This window comes from Elgaria multicarinata, chromosome 2, assembly GCF_023053635.1.
Source record: "Elgaria multicarinata webbii isolate HBS135686 ecotype San Diego chromosome 2, rElgMul1.1.pri, whole genome shotgun sequence".
NCBI classification, from domain to species: domain Eukaryota; kingdom Metazoa; phylum Chordata; class Lepidosauria; order Squamata; family Anguidae; genus Elgaria; species Elgaria multicarinata.
Window position 1 is genome coordinate 141163297 of NC_086172.1, and position 18154 is coordinate 141181450.

Below are 18154 nucleotides of genomic sequence, written 5' to 3' on the forward strand. Positions count from 1 at the left end.
GGATGCGTGGATGCTGCTGAAACCTTGCATATGTATCATGTGCTTTAAGAATGTTATTTGTTCACCCGAGTCTTTCATATCCAACCTGGGCATGAGTGTATTGCAGGTGGGGATAAAGTTATTTCTAACTCATCCACATAGGAGTTTGTCTTCTCTAGATTCTCAAGTTTCTGGGTGGGGATTAACTAGTTTTTGTTCTACCACTGATTGTTGGTAGAAGGGATGGTGGGATAGTGCATTTGTATTTGCCTTAACAAAATCTGTCCCATAGTTCCCTGAGGTCCTGTCCCTCAGTTTTCTTTCCTAGTCTGATTTAGATTTTGAAATATGCTTGATATGCGACGAGCATTACCCAAACTCTCCTCTGCCTAGCTGTGAGTTCAAATTTCCTTCTGGATTTCCTTCTAGCAGAGGTTATAAAATACTAAATGGACCATCTTGTTTTCAGAACATTTTGCAAGAATCTAACATTCCCTGTCTTTTACTGTTTGGCGAGATAACTCCTGCGGACATCCCAGTAATGATGATCAGCATTTCTTGTTCCTGGTCATGATGACTCATCTCTAAAGTATCTTTGTCTGTCTAATTGAAATTGTGTGTACATTATTTGATTGGTTTCCAAAAACAGCTGCCTATTATTAAGGCCCTTCGCTATACTTTGAGTCCCATTGAACTCAATGAGATTTACTTCTGAGGAGACATGCAGAGGTTTGTGCTGTACCTTCTCCCATTGATTTCAATGGAACCCAAGTTCAACTAACTTAGTCTGGATCCAACCCATGCACAACAAACATACAACTCTAATAAAATTCTATATTCAAAACAAATATACTAATATAGGATAAACACACAACTGGATGAAATAAATAAATCTCCTTACAAGCCAAATTATGAGGTCTGATATTCAATATTTATACTGTATGCTTTTATCTGTACGCTTCCCTGAGATCTTATTGATATAGGGTGGGATATAAATGTTTTAAATAAAATAAATAAATAAATAAATATTTCAGTATTTGATGACAGAAAAAAGCCTTATATGTATTAAAAGGTTTTATATGGCAACAACACAACCCTTCAGTGCAGCAACAAGGAAATGGAAAGCACTTGTTTCCACTTCAAACTACTCAGAGTTCCTTGTTATGTCCAAACTGAACACTGGTTAATTTAAAATCTGGCTTGTTCAAGCAAAGATCAAATGGTGGTTTATTACCATGGTTTATACTCAGTCCATAGTTTAAATTAATCAAAGTTCTTCCTCATGGAGGATAAGGCTATCAATGGCTACTAGTCATGGTGGCTTCTGTCTCACCCCCCCCCCCAACTCACCCTATTCAGCATGAATCTCCTGACTCTCTGGGTGGGTTCACACAATCATGGAGGTTTCCTTCCCTGCGCAAGCCACCTAATTAGCATGATTATCCTTGCTGGGCACAGGTTGTTGTAATATCCGAACCTGGTGAGAGTGGATGGCAGGGGTGCTTCACCCTGAAACCCTAGAACAAGTCATGGGTTTCAGGATGGTTTGTAAAGCACTCCAGCTACTCACCCTCGCTGGGTTCAGATGTCACAACAACTCACACTCAGCAAGGCTTGTTTTTCCTCCATGACTGTGTGAACCCAATCTCTGTGAAGCATTTTCTTGGAGTTGAATGGGCTGCTGTGGGAAAGAGTTGTATAGAAAACAGTTGTATAGAAAAGGGAATTTCAGCAGGTGTCATTTGTATGCATGCAGCACCTGGTGAATTTCCCTCATCACAACAGTTAAAGCTGCAGGAGCCCTGCCCCTATGTTGTAAATTGCCCAGAGACCTTCAACTATTGGGTGGTATGAAATGAAAATAATAATAATAATAATAATAATAATAATAATAATAATAATAATAAATATCTATGCATAATATGTAGTTAGCTCATCTATATTGTTGGATGGCCTCCAGCCCTATCTTGTCAAGGTCATACCTGCTCCCAATAAATACAATTTATGCCTCGTACCTCGGTAATGCTTGTTAAATGTGTGTGACCACTAAATGTATCCATTAACTTGAATAATCTTGCCTTAAACACCACTAGGATTTTCATTACTTCTAGAGTGATAAAGTTAATCCTTCTTCACATCCACACTCAAAAGCTCTCCTCTTCTGTGCAAATGTCAGAAGGGTGGGGAAGCAGACAGATTTAGTATGCAAGCGTACAATTTTTAGTGGCTTGTAGAGTTCCAGACATTGGCATATGCGCTTATGTGTCAACCTTAAGACTTGGAGGCCCTGTGGCCTTTTTGTTTTCTCTTGGGCATAAGCCTATGGAGCCTACAAAATCCAGCTCTTTTCTGACATGTTGAAAGGGGTTTTTCATTGCTGGGAAAAGCAGTTTTGCCAAAACCTCTCTAATCTAAGTAGCACTGGCTAAAGGCCAAAAATGTGTCATCTTTGTTTAAGTGAGAATTGTCACACTGCTCTATTTTAATCTTGCACAACGCAGCCTCTAAAAGTCGCATACCTCTATGTTCATACTAAGTGATGAGGATAAACTCCAGGTGCTGATGGTAAACGTTTCCTCGCTCCATTTTCAACTTGGGAAATAAAAAAGGGGGGGTGTCTGCTTGGCCCATGGCACTGTGGCTCAGAAGGCACACAGATTTCTCACAGCCTCTCTTGAATCTTCATTTGTGTGTCTGTCTGATAGACAGATGAAAGGCTGGCTACTCTGCATGCAGATGATACCACAGGTTACCTCACAGCTGAGAAATGATGGGGTGTTTTTTCCTTGAGTAGCTAGAAAGTTCTCCTCTTGTCAATAAAGAGAGAGAGAGAGAGAGAGAGAGCTTCATAAGTTACACTAAATTGCTGGCAAATTTATGCTGCAGCTTTAACACACATTGCACACACATACACACGATTTCTAAGAGCCTCAGGGTCTAGGAACTAATTTGGGTGGGGCAGGATTTAGAAAAGAGACTTTAGTTCATATTCTAACAGCCTTAACGCTGGAGACATGGCTACACAAATCAGCTTGTGTGACTTATACTACACAGTATGATGTTTAGAAGATGACTTTCATTAGCCAGCCTGAATTAATTGTATGAATGTTTTCCTACATAGAATAAATAATTTTGAACATAGATGCATGTATGTAGATTTGTTGCCATAGCATAGAGAAAAATTCTCAAGCCATATTTTCCCTCAGCAAGGATATACATATATTCTTACAACACTGATGTGTATGTGTTTAAAAAAAAATACAGTGACACTGCACTTTTCCCATCCGTCTTGCCTTTTTTCTTGTCTGTCTCTTTAAAAAGCTTCCGTATTGTCTTGGGCTCCCCTGGAAATGCAGTAAGGATTCCTATCACATCTCGGTTGCCATAGCAACAGCAGCCTTTCCCATAATGAGCTGCATCATCTGAACTGATGTCACAGCATCATGCAGCAGGTCAAACAAGGCACCTCCTAGTATTGCATCCTACAGATTGGGCTGTAAACATCAAAAGAGGATGGTGTGAGCAGGAGATGGTGAGTGTTAACATGAGCCTTTTCTTATTTGTGCGTGCCGCTTGCCTGATTTGTACGGGTCTCTCCTATTATTAGAGAGTCTGAGTTTTGCCTCCTGAGGATGGGTATGGAGGAGGGATGCTGCATGCCTAAATATATTTTTTTCAGGCAGAATGGCTTAGACAAAGGCCTACAAGAGCCAGACAGAACACACACACTCTCACACACGTACATATCTCTGACCTTGCTGCTTTTCTGAAGAGGTGCACAATGTATTTGAATTCCATACCTCTGGTGTGCCTGGTTGTATTTCTTCATGGATGTAAGAGCTTATTCCTATAAGCCAAGAAGATTTTTTAAAATCCATATCCACCTACATGTTTATGAGATGCGAGCTTCTTATATTCTTAAACTTTGGATATTTTAAGTGGTTTGGAGCATCATTATTTATCTTTGGTGGGGTTTGATAGCAAGATAGCAGGTTAAAAATGCTAACCAGTGCTGAATAAGCAGTTGGCACTGCGATGACTTTAAATGGGATTCTGTGCTGTTCTTGTTTAATGGTTTATAAATCATAGGGAATACAAAGTCCCTCCATCTCCCCAAAGTCATGAGGTGAGGATGTTCCTCCTACCTACGAATGTTGTTTTTAACCTAGAGAAGGGATATTGATTGGATCTTGGGCATACTCATTTACAGGAAAGAAAGCAAACCTTCTACTGCAATTGCAGTAAAGGTGTAGCCAACAAAAAGAGCCTCTCAGCTGGTATTGCTGATCTTACATAAATATCGTGAGAACATTAGTAGCTGTGCTAACTTCTTTTCAACAGAGAAAATGCACATCTTAGAGCGTCAATTGTATGTTTAACATCAGGGCAATTTTTAGTAGTTATTGATGGGATTTAAATGTTTCTGCTTCGTAATCACATTTTTTGTTGGTGATAGTTCTTCTGGAAGCCAACGTTGGTTTTCATGTAACCTGGATGGGTAGGATAAAGCAATTCATTGTCTATGAATGTTTAGATGAGTCATTGTTTCAGCTGTTTGCTGTGAAAAGGAAAGAAAATACCAGACACGTGTTGGTTTAACTGGCCGACATGTCCACTAGGAATTAGGGAGTGGCCTTCATCTCTGCCTTGCTTATCATAGTTCTTTTTTTAAAAATGCAGCTGGAAGTGGGGGGAATAGATGTGATTGGTGGTGATTTTGTTGTTTGATCAAACACCTAAACAGTAAAAAAGAAAGAAAACTCAAAGTATAAGTGTACTTATACAAAGTGTAAAAGAACAAATGTAGAAAAGAGCTGATTGTTTTTCATAGCAGTAATAAGCACAAAGGCCTCATCTGGCATTATCTATAATGGATCTTTTTGATCTTAATTAGGCAGCCTGCACTGTAACCTAAGTGCATTATCCAGCATGGTCTAAGTATACATCTGTTCTTTTAAACCAGGAAAAAGACATTAGTGAGTGCTTTATTTACTGTGACGGTTAAAAAGGGACATTGTGTTGTCCTATGAAAAGAAGTCTCCAGGGGCTACTGGGTGTTCACCAGCCATGCAAAAGGCATGAGTTAGCAAGATAGGGAATGTCTGGCTACTGGCTGGATTATGTTGAACCTGAAGCAAATAAGTTACTACTTGGGAATTAAACCCAGGAGCATATGCCCCTCGTTTGGAAAAGCAGCATAATTAATAATCAGCAGCAGACTTTTATTGTCTGGGACCAAATCATTTGTCAGAAAGAGACATGTGTCCCCAGAACAGAGGAAAAACATAAAATGCGTATGTGCCCTATAACAGACATAAATTATGTCCGCAATATAGAGAAAAGCAAACACATATCTTCTGGATGCATCCCATTTTATGAAGCATAACTGAAGCTTTAAAAAAAAAAGATTAAAAGACTTTTGAAAGATTAAAAGATCAAGTCCACTCATTCAAGCATCTTAGGATGCCCAAGGCATGCTATTTAGTGCTTAGGGTACAGAATCCGTACAGAATCCCTGAACTATCTCATTTTCATCCACATCAGTGATTATTGCGATTATCTAGAGTATTGCGTCCAGTTCTGGGCTCCACAATTCAAGAAGGACGCAGACAAGCTGGAGCGTGTTCAGAAGAGGGCAACCAGGATGATCAGAGGTCTAGAAACAAAGCCCTATGAAGAGAGACTGAAAGAACTGGGCATGTTTAGCCTGGAGAGGAGAAGATTGAGGGGAGACATGATAGCACTCTTCAAATACTTAAAAGGTTGTCACACAGAGGAGGGCCAGGATCTCTTCTCGATTCTCCCAGAGTGCAGGACACGGAATAACGGGCTCAAGTTAAAGGAAGCCAGATTCCGGCTGGACATCAGGAAAAACTTCCTGACTGTTAGAGCAGTGCGACAGTGGAATCAGCTACCTAGGGAGGTTGTGGGCTCTCCCACACTAGAGGCATTCAAGAGGCAGCTGGACAACCATCTGTCAGGGATGCTTTAGGGTGGATTCCTGCATTGAGCAGGGGGTTGGACTCGATGGCCTTGTAGGCCCCTTCCAACTCTGCTATTCTATGATTCTATGATAGGGTCGGTAAAGGCAGTGTTTGGCAGGACAGCCCCACTGACCTGATTGTAGGCTTGAACATAAGAACACAGGAAAAGCACTGCTGCATCTAACCAACGCTGTATCTAGTCTAACAATCTGTTCCCACAGTGGCCAACAAGATGTTTATGAGAAGCCCACAAGAATGCAATAGCACCATGCCATTCATGTTCCCCAGCAATTTGTATTGAGAGGCATAGCGCCTTTGATACATCATGACTAGAGAGTCTATTTTGTCCCTTAGTAAACAGTAGCCAACTGTGGAGGGACCATAAGTCTGTGGCAGAACACATGCTTTGCATGCGGAAGGTTCCAGGTCCAATCCCTGGTATATCCAAGTAGTTTCTATCTGAAACTCAGTCAGTGTGGACATTCAGCTAGATGGGCTTGATGGAGAAATGGTCTCACTAGGTAAGGGAGCTTCATAAGTTCCTAATTGGAGAGACTGGAAGTAGAGTTGCATGCTTGGTAAAGTGCTTAAGGTTATTGCTGTACAATGTGGCTGCATTTGCAGTTATTCGAATAAATTAACCAGAAACTTTAAAAGAAGGCTCGGATAAATCAGTCAATCTTCTAGAAGCCCCCCCCCCCCTATTCCCCCACCCATATTCTACAAATTTATGTTAATTTTTAAAGCATCATCATCATCTCTCTCTCTCTCTCTCTGCATTGTTTCCCCTTGAAAATACTCATTGGTAATAGACAAATGATAAAATAGATTCTTCTATATCATACCTAGTATTGATATCAGAGCCAGGAGCTTTATTATTATTTGTAAAATATTTAGTTTGCTTTATTTAAACTCATCACTAGTCATTCCAACAATCATCATAATATAATAGGAACCTCCCATTATTAGAATATGATGCTGTACAATATTTCCAGAAATATAACACAACTCTGCTTGCTAGTAGGGTGGGGCATAATGACAGGATCTGAACAATAAATGGTTCTTGTTTGGACCAATTAGCCTGGCATCCATCGAATAGACCTACACAATGATCTGAAGTCTGACTTGTTGTCCTTTCTCATGTTTTAATGGTGCTGAAAGTACCAGTGGTTTTTGCTTATATCTGATTTGAATATACACATGGAAAGACGGGGCCAACAGTAACGCTTGTCCCCCCCCCCCCCGCAAGAGGCCATTGTTAGAGCCACAAGGACAGCATAAAAATATTACAAAATGAGGGGTGTTTGTGGTTATTCAACCTTAGCTTTACAAAGAATGTTATCAGGGATTTTAATTAAAATACATTTTATGAGCCCCAAGACCAAATCAAGAAGAAAACAGGTGTTCTAACGTAAAGATTTGCTAACTTCAGAAACATGACCATGCCTTGGTAGATAGTTAGTTAGCATATGTTAGCAGAGCTGAAAGCACTAATCAGGGCAATTAGTGGATTAGTGGAATTAATCACAAGCTAAAAGTGTGGATTTTTAATTGGAATTTCCTCTTAGCCATTCCATCTTGATGGAACTATGTGAGGTACATCTGCTGTTTCTAATAATGTAGGAGATTATGCCCCCATCACAATCATTTTATCACCTATTTTAAGATATGGGAACATTTATTTTAACCAATTAATTGAAAGCAAAGTAGAGAATGGGCTAAATACTTTACTCGAGTCATCTGACAACTATCAGTATGAAATTACCATAGTCTTAAATAAGAGGAATGTGCAGCTTCCTCAATGCCAACTTTTAACTTCCTGTCTGCTGGGAATTTCATTCTTGGATCACTGAACCAGATAAGTGCCACCTTCTTTAGACTGGCCATGACCAGCTGGGAACTGTTTCCCATTAAATGGAAGCCTGTAAAACATGACTCATCAGGCCAAACTCAATCCACTGGCCATGTATTGTGTCCTGCCTAGCACTTTGCTATCCTCCTGGTTGTTGCAATAGCAGGCAGGTAGCAAAAACAGGATGTTCATCAAGTTCTTGGTAGACTGCATTTGACTTGACCAGTTGTGCAGACTTTCTGCAATGTAAACAGAATCATAGAATCATAGAATAGTAGAGTTGGAAGGGGCCTATAAGGCCATCATAAGGCTCAATGAAGAGAAAATGATGTTAGGATCTGTAGCAGAGTTTAGAATTTTCTAGTTCACTCAGCCACTAATGTTCTTTATGAAGCATGTATTTTATGGTCAAAATGTGACTGTATTAAAGATACAATTTCTCAGGAATGTTGGATATTGGCTCTCTTAGCCCATAATGACAACCATGGTTTGTCACTGCGAGGTGAGCTTTAGGCTCACCCACTGTTCTTTACATTCCCCCTTCCTTCATGTGCAAGGTGGGGAAGAGATTATAATCTGCTATATCTACTTTGCAGCATAGCTTGCCATATCCACCATGGTTTGTACAAACCACAGTTTGTTCAAACCATGCAGCAGACCATGGTTTGTGCAAACCACAGTTTCCCCTCAAACCAAGATACTACATCAGGATCAAACTATTATGGGAATTTTGGATTGAAGGTATGTGGATGAAACAGCAAACTGTGAGTTGTTGTGAAGTGGAAGCGGAAGTTTCTAATCTTCCTGTATATACGAAAGAACAGGAGAGGAAGGTGGCATGCCATTTCTCATTCTCAAAACCATGGTTTGTCATTGTGTCTGAATTGAGCTGTTGATTTGGAATGGAAGTCTAGAAAGGTTAAAATAATTTCTGGCAATATTGTTTTTTACTTTCACAAAAATCTCAAATAGATCTTGCTCTGTGTGGTCTGGTATTTTATAATTAGATTTCAGTGGAGGCTGGTGGCTCTGATGTCACAGGGGCAGTGAATCCACTCCAGGTTTCCATCTCTGCACCTTGGAAAGCTGGTTCTGAATAGTTCTGACTGAAACCCAAGGGATTTACAGCCCCACTGACACTGGTGCCACCAGCCTCCAATGCTAGATTCTTTAAAAGTCTATTGAAAACTGGAGAAAAGTACTCAAAGGAACAGAGCTGGGAGGAGGGTGAAGACAGAAATGGAAGAGATTATTATTATTATTATTATTATTATTATTATTATTATTATTAATTACATTTTTATACCGCCCAATAGCGGAAGCTCTCTGGGTGGTTCACAAAAATTAAAACCATGAGGACATAATAAAATAACCAACAATCTAAAAATCCAAATACAAAATACAATATAAAAAGCACAACCAGGATAATACCAGACAGCAGAAATTGATATAGGATTAAAATACAGAATTAAAACAGCAAAATTTAAATTTAAGTTAAATTAGGTGTTAAAATACTGAGAAAATAAAAAGGTCTTCAGCTGGCGATGAAAAGAATACAGTGCAGGCGCCAGGCGGACCTCTCTGGAGACCTCGTTCCACAACCGGGGTGCCACAACAGAGAAAGCCCTCATCCTAGTAGCCACCTGCCTCACTTCCTTTGGCAGGGGCTCACGGAGAAGGACCCCTGTGCATGATCTTAATGTCCGGGCAGGCACATATGGGAGGAGGTGTTCCTTCAAATAACCTGGCCCCAAGCTAGAGATATATCCCTAGAACTCACCATTTTCTCAGCTCTCTTTTTTAAGGTTGACTGCCTTCCCCTCTTTGACAGGTGACATTTCCCCCAAGTCATTGCTCCTCCTTTTTTGTCCATAGTCCATTTATAAACCTGAACAGAGCAATCCTACCTGTAAGCCTCCAGTGTCACAGACTCTGAACAATTCAAAGCCCCACTAGGCACGTGGCGGCAGGGTCAAAATGGGGAAGGAGTGGTGTTTTTGTGTTGTTATTTTTACAAATTCCCTCCCATTGGTCTCAGCTGGTTGGGGGCGGAGGAAGTGTCTGGAGACCAGGAAAGCTGTGTATCTAATCTTCCAACACGCCTCCTTTCCCCCCTCTCCATTGTCAAAGTTCCAACATCTGAGAAGAACAAGACTTGTAGGTTTCCATGGCTTTAGGGAAGAGGGTTCCGAGATTGGGTCTCCCCTACTGATGCCCTTTTGGGGACGATAGTATTATAGTGCAAATCTCATTTTCGGGATGGAGTATGAACAGATATCTAAAAAACTGGAAATGGGCTCCCTAGAGTAACTTCCACGCTACCACGATCTCTGCAATGCTCTAGCTTGAACAGGATTAGTGCACATTAATAAAATATATACTGAAAGTTAGAATATCTAACAAAGACTGAAATGCCACATTAGTAGAACAGATTTAGCCCAAACTGAAATATTTGGGTAGTATCCAACATTAGTCTTACATAGAGTAGACCCATTGAAATGAATGAGACTTACCTTAGTCATGACTAACATAAGTCTTATTCATTTCAATGGGTCTCCTCTATAGAGGACTGACATTGTATACTACCATTTGTTCTGTTCATGCATAGTTTGAATGCTTTAAAACATGCATAATAATATTAAAGGTGAAATACCTCTGTATAGAGAAAAACAAGAAAGTTTGTGTTCAGAGGTTCTCTTACATAGAGAGCATTTGGATGGCATGATTAGCATGATTCTTTCACCACAAAAAGTGTATGTGGGGAGCATGTTTCCTCCATGACAAGTAGCTGCCTTTTGATATTATGAGGTTCATCAGATGAGCGTTTTAACACACACTCGCTGCTGCCCACTTACAGATGTGCATGCGTCCTTTAGATGACGATGGTCACCTCTCATGCTCTTCCTGCTCCTTCTGCTCATTTTTCCATCACAAAAAAGACCCCACCAAAAATCCATTTTTTAAAAGCGGAATCTCCTGCTGCGTGCAGGAAGAGCGACACAATTAAAACGGCCTCTGAATGGGCCACGTGGCCTTTGTTTACTTCCTCTTTCCCCTCTGGGCAGAATGAGAAAGTAATGAGGGACAAGCGCCAGAGCAGAGAAGCGATGGCAAGGAAACGCGATTTCCCCCATGTGATGACGCTTTATATGAGTGAGGGTGTAATGACCCGCCACCCATGCAAGTTGGATCACCAGCTCTGTGACTACAGAAGAGTTCTGATGATTGGAATGAAAAGTTTGCTTTCATTTCTCTTCATAAACTTTTAAAACTTAAAAAAACCATATAGACACTTTCTTTAGAAATAACTGTTGTTTTTTCCTACCTTGCTGGAAAGCTAGAATGAATAACCCTATATTTTGACTTCGTTTGTTCTAAAGAATGAAATACGAACAAGGTTCCACTACCACAAATTGGGGAGAAAATGAGACAATGGAAGAAGCTCCTATTAATTTTATAAAAGCTCCCTCCTCCCCCAATATACACGCAGAGTCAGCAAAGCACCTGTCTGAGACCCTACCTCCACAGGTGAATTGCCCATCCTGAAACCATCGACAGCCATTAGAAGACCATTGAAGTTGTTTTCTCAAAGCCTTGCCCTTCCATCAGTGACAGTTTAGCCAAAATCATCATGACAGACCCATTCACTGGTAATGAGATGGCAAACTCTCAATACTTTTCCTCTTCTCAGAAAGAGCTTGGCTATCATGCCGATATAGCTTAAATGGCTTGCAGCTGCAAGTTAGTAAACTTGAAGAAAAGACAATTGGACAGATTAACTAACAAGAAAGATTAAAAATCAAAAGCCTACAAAGGTGATCCATTGATAGCAATTTACATATTAGGATGGTATTTTCCCATCCCCAATAAATGTACCACCATCACCACCACCACCATCCCAGCAAAAACATCCCCAGTCAGAACATGCATCTCAGCAAGATAAGAGGCAATGTTTGCTCCTTTACCTAAATCCATTGTTCCAGTCTCTGGTACATACTTGTTTACATGAAGGAAAAATCCCTTCTTGCCCCTGATTTCCTTCTTTGAGCTAATCTACATCTACAGCCCTTTCGCAACGGAAGAGGGATAATCATGATGGTTCCCAGGTTCCGCAATTGGCACTTATGGGGCACCCCCCCCAATGTTTCCCACAAGTAAAGGAGAGCCATTGCGGGAGAATGTGTGCCCCGTGACAGCGGTACCAGATGTGTATCGGCAGAAGTGGGCGGGACTAGGAATATGGGTACAGGGCACGGCTTTTTTTTAATAACTCCTGAGAGATGTGCACACGCGCAGACACACAACAACACAAGGGGGGATAGGTACTGTGTTGAAAATGCGCTGCTGCACAGAGATATTGGGAGGTTTCTAAAGAGATTTTTTTTATAAAAAAAACCACTCAGTGATGAAACACACCAATGCCCATGCACACGCCCTTCACAGCAGCTTGGCTATTTGCTGAGCCAGGAGCTTGCAGCGAACAGCAACAGTTTCACGAAGGGATGGGGCACACCAGCCGCGGACTTCGGGATTGTAGGAGACAGCCAAAAAAACAGCAGTCAGTGATATTCCTGAATAACTGAGGGATCAACCCAAGAGCACCGCAGGATCAGCTCTGCGTCATGTGGCCTTGTAGGGATGTCTTCAATATTATCCTGGAATAAACGGCTGGTGTAGACATGGCATTACTTTCCGCTCACAAACAAATTGAAATTTCCTTAAGCACTTTCCATGCAGCCCCTAACTTTGCCCTTACCATGTGAAAAACAGACTAAGATGTGAGAATTTCACCTTGAACCATCAGAGCTATACTCCAGAAAAAAACACTCTATATCACCAAGGCAGCTCATTTACATTTGCTTTCTCTACTATCTAAGACAGCTTTATAATTTCATCTCTCGTTCGTCCGCCTTGAAAATTCTAAAAATATCTTAGCAGCAGCAACCCTTTGCAAAGTCACTTGTTTCTAGTAATCCCTAATATCCCCAAACTCTTCATGTTGGGAAATCATCAAAACACACAATTTCAAAAATACCATTATAAAAAGCACACTTTTCCCTTGGTGAGCAGTGCTTCTCTTTGTCTTGGGACTGAATTTAATTCTACATCTGGTAAGCTATTTTTAAAGTAATGATTCTTTATTTAGTATTAACATTTAGTATTATTAAAGAAGGAGCTGTTCCTTGAAATAAGGAACAGGGGGCAAGCCTAATCTATAATGAAGGATCTCTTCAATTTGACCTTCATAAAAGTGTGCCAAGGGTTAGTCACTTTCCCATGAAGATCAAAGCACTCACTGTGTGTTAATGGGCCCTGCCCCTGACCTTTGTGTATTCAGTGGCAGGTCTGAAAGAGGTGACTACAAGTGTTTGCACATAGGTTCCCTAGTGCATCTAGAAGACTGATCAAAGGGGTTCCCGATTGCAGTGAGTGCCTATGTGTACACAGGTCTATATGCATAGGCACACTTCTCAGACCTTCTGCTATCCATGCAGAGATTTGGGGGCAAGACTGGATGGGCATGCTGACACCAGAGATGGGACTAGAGGACAAAAAGGCACATAGGAATTGCCATGCTGGATCAAACCAAAAGCTTATCTAGTCCAGCAGCAACCAATTAAGGCAGAATACAAGCACAAGACCTTCTTGCTCATGTTCCCAAGCAACTGGTATGGAGAGGGATACTGCCTGAGATATTGGAGGTAATACAGTGGCAAGAAAAAGTTTGTGAACCACTTAGGAAGAAAAAGTTTGTGAACCACTTAGGATTGTCATGTATTTCCAGTCTAAAATCTTATTAGATCTTAATCTTACCCCATAATTCTAGATAAAGAACAATAGGTAACAATGACACACAAACATGATGCTTTTTCACGATTACTTTACATACAACTGATTCAGCATTCAATAACCATGAGTGAAAAAGCATGTAAACCTTTAGATTCAGTAAATGGTTGTCGGCGTTGCCCACCCCCATCCCTTTCACGGCAAATGACTTCAAGTAAGCATTTCCTGTAACTGTTGTGATGAAGAAGGAATTTCATCAGGTGCTGCATGCATACAATCGACACCTGCTGAAATTCCCTTTTTTATACAACTATTCACGATACAGGAGTCCTGCCCTCCTTTCCATATGGTCACCCTAATTTGAAGGCTTCCTTGCATAGACAGCTTGCTTTAGGTCCTGTCGCAAATTTCGATGGGGTGTATTCCAGACTTTGACTAGATCTTTCTAAAACATGGAATTTCTTCTTCTGCAGCCATTCTTTTGTAAACCTGCTTGTTTAGGATCATTGCCTGAACTTTTGGTTCAGGTTCAGCTCATGGACGGATGGCCTGACATTCTCCTCTAGAATCTTCTGATACACTGCAGAATTTATTATTGTGTCAATGATGACAAGCTGTCCAGGTCCTGAGGCAGCAGAGCAGGCCAAAACCATCACATTCCCGCTACATGCTTGATCGTTCTTTTGTTAGAATTCATGGTTTTTTTTTGCCAAACATAACATTTATCTTTGAGGCCAAAAACTTCTACCTTCGACTGGACTGGCCAGGGAACATTGGTGATCATCTATGCGATCTTTAACGAACTTCAATGTTCTTTTTAGAGAGCACTGGTTTCCTCCTGGCTATCCTCCCATGAACACCATTCTTTTTCAGGCTTTTTTTTCTGATTGATGAGTCATGAACACTCACATTAGCCAAGGTGAGGATGGCCTGCAGATTCTTGGATATTACTCTGGGATTCTTTTTGACTTCCTGGATGATGCTTTGTTTTGTTCTAAGAGAGATTTTGGTAGGATGACCACTCCTGGGTGGACTGACTGTGGAGCCTCAAACCTTCTCCATTTGTAGACTGTCTGACAGTGGTTTGGTGGAGCCCCAAATCCTTAGAAATTGTTTTGTATCCCTTACTAGACTGATGAGTAACAATAATGAGTAACACAGCGGAGGGCTTTCTCCGCTGTGGCACCCCGGTTGTGGAATGAGCTCCCCAGAGAGGTCCGCCTGGCGCCTACACTGTACTCCTTTCGTCGCCAGCTGAAGACCTTTTTATTCACTCAGTATTTTAACACTTAATTTTAACTTAAATTTAAATTATACTGTTTTAACTCTGTATTTTAACCTTATATCAATTTTGCTGCGTGGTTTTATCCTGGTTGTGCTTTTTATATTGTATTTTGTATTTGTATTTTTAACTTGTTGGTTGTTTTATGATGATTTTAATTTTTGTGAACCGCCCAGAGAGCTTCGGCTATTGGGCGGTATAAAAATGTAATAAATAAATAAATAAATAAATAAATAAATAAAATAACTGCTTTGTGAGGTCGACAGAGATACCTTTTAATTGTGGCTTGACATATTTCCACACAACAGTATGGTGAAAAAAACTCACAAAGTTTCTGATCCTTTTACAGAGTGTGGCCTCCCAAACTCACTCCTGAAGGCCTAATTGCTTAAATACCTGCTTCTAATTATTCCCTTTAATTGAACTGATGCAACCAGGGGTTCACTTACTTTTGCCCAAACCCTGGTTCGTAAGTACTCATTGGCTGAGTTCAGATGACACACTAATCAATGGTTGTTTCCCATTCTGTTCCTATTACCACCACCCACCCACCCCGTTGATTAGCGTGTCATCCGAACTCAGCCATAGTTTGCCTAATTTATGCATTTTTTTATTTCACAAGATATGAAATTGGTTAGTATGAATCTTATTGGATATTTAAAAAAGGACTGGTATTGATTCATGAAGGCTATTATGGTAAAACTATGGAACTTCCATAATTTATTTATTTATTTATTTATTTGTTACATTTTTATACTGCCCAATAGCCGAAGCTCAATGGGCGGTTCACAAAAATTAAAACCATAACAAAACAACCAACAGTCAAAAAACACAAATACAAAATACAGGATAAAAAGCACAACCAGGATAAAACCATGCAGCAAAAATTGATATAAGATTAAAATACAGAGTTAAAACATTATAATTTAAATTTGAGTTAAAATTAAGTGTTAAAATACTGAGTGTATAAAAAGGTCTTCAGCTGGCGACGAAAGGAGTACAGTGTAGGTGCCAGGCGGACCTCTCTGGGGAGCTCATTCCACAGCCAGGACGCCACAACGGAGAAAGCCCTCCTCTTAGTAGCCACCTGCCTCACTTCCTTTGGCAGGGGTTCACAGAGAAGAGCCCCTGTGGATGATCTTAAGGTCTAGGCAGGTACATATGGGAGGAGGCGTTCCTTCAAATTATGTGTCCCCAAACTGTTTAGGGCTTTGAATGTCAATACCAGCACTTTGAATCGGGCCCAGACCTGGACTGGGAGCCAATGAAGTTGTAGAAGGACTGGCATAATATGATCTCGCTGGCCAGTCCCTGTTAGTAGGCGGACTGCCCTGTTTTGTACCAGCTGAAGTTTCTGGACCGTTTTCAAAAGCAGCCCCATGTATAACACATTGCAGTAATCCAAATGAGAGGTTATCAGAGCATGGATAACTGTAGCTAGGCTATCTCCATCCAGATAAGGGTGTAGTTGGTATATCAACCTAAGCTGTAATTAGCATTCACAAACTTTTTCTCACCACAATATATATAGTATAGCCATTGATAGCATGTTCTCTCCTCCATGCATGTAGGGAACTATGGGGCCTTGCTAGACCTGCCGGGATAAGCCGGCAGGGAGGCGGGGCGACGGCGTGCTAAGTTTAACGCGCGCCGCCCAGCCTCCTAGACGGCCGACCCGCAGGGACGACGGAAGCCCTGCAGCGTCGGCCATGTTTTTTTTTTTTTAAAGGGGCCATGTGGGGCCCGAAGCCGCCGGAGAAGGTAAGGGTTTTTTTTTAATTTAATCCCCCCCATCCGCCCCCCTCGCCGTCTCCTTCGTCGCCCTCCGCCCCCCCACCATCTCCTTCGTCGCCCTCCGCCCCCCCACCATCTCCTTCGTCGCCCTCCGCCCCCCCCACCATCTCCTTCGTCGCCCTCCGCCCCCCCACCATCTCCTTCGTCGCCCTCCGCCCCCCCCACCATCTCCTTCGTCGCCCTCCGCCCCCCCACCATCTCCTTCGTCGCCCTCCGCCCCCCCCACCATCTCCTTCGTCGCCCTCCGCCCCCCCACCATCTCCTTCGTCGCCCTCCGCCCCCCCCACCATCTCCTTCGTCGCCCTCCGCCCCCCCACCATCTCCTTCGTCGCCCTCCGCCCCCCCAACATCTCCTTCGTCGCCCTCTGCCATCACCTCGCTGTCTCCTTCGTCGCCCTCTGCCATCACCTCGCTGTCTCCTTCGTCGCCCTCTGCCATCACCTCGCTGTCTCCTTCGTCGCCCTCTGCCATCTTCCCCCCCCCCCGGATCACCCACCTCCTGGCACGATGGGCACAGCGCATCGTGCCAGGTCCGTGGCTTTTCGCGGCTCCTCGCGAGTAAGCGAGGAGCCGCGAAAAGCCGCGGAACTCTCCACACTTTCCCCAGCTCCGGCCTGAGGCCGGAGCTGGGGAAAAGGCGCGCCATAAGCGACTTCGCTTATGGCGGGTAAGACCAGGCCTCAGCGCGGCCTGTCTGCGGATTCCCCTGTGCGTCATCTGGACGCACAGCAGGGAAGCCGGGACAGAATGCGCGCTAAGGCCTCGTCTAGGAAGGCCCATGGTCTCATAGCAAAACGACGCACCCAAACCTCTTTGAATCTGCTGCAAATTGTGGAAAATTCTTTCTCTCTTTCCACTCCTGCACCATTTCCGCTCCTGCATGCTGACTCATGCTTGGATGCAAAGCACGGATTTAGGACTACTGCTGTTATTTAAATAGGGCTATATTCTGCCGGATGAGTATTTACTTACTTAAAATATTTTTGTAATGCTGTTTCTACAAAATTTCACAATATTAATTTCATAATGTTAAAAATGCTATCTTTAATGACCCTCAATAAAACATAAACAAAAGAAAATAAGCAATAAACCAGTGAACACAATGAGCTGATTTACTTATGCTGGTTACACATAAATCCCCTGGGTGACCATTAACCCAATTGCTCATATCGGGTGCAAGTCTGAAACTGTACAAGCAGAAAACTCCACTATATTTTTTTTGGTTGCATAAACTGTAGGCTTTTATCTAGACCGTTGGAAATAAATTGCAGTTGGGCCTCTATGTCAGCTTTAACCCCTTGTAGCTTCTGATCAAAGGATGCACTGACCTCGCTATGTGCAGCCTCCAGAATCTCCTTTATGACTACTTTCAGGTCCTCATTTAACTACTTTAGAGTTGCTTTAAGGTCTTCTCCAAACTGCTTCTACAATGCTCTTTCAAGACTGATACGATCTGTTCCATTTTGGCTCACTCAC

The 18154-nt window shown here is 42.0% G+C and overlaps 1 protein-coding gene across 1 annotated transcript in view; it reads left to right on the forward strand.

Annotated features, from left to right (window-relative positions):
* Window positions 1-3401: 3401 nt before the first annotated feature.
* AKAP6 (A-kinase anchoring protein 6) overlaps window positions 3402-18154 on the forward strand; it is a 314138-nt gene continuing 299385 nt past the window's right edge. Inside the window, exon 1 of the mRNA XM_063117789.1 lies at window positions 3402-3511. The gene's annotated coding sequence lies outside the window, so the exon portion shown is untranslated. The remainder of the gene's footprint in view (window positions 3512-18154) is intronic.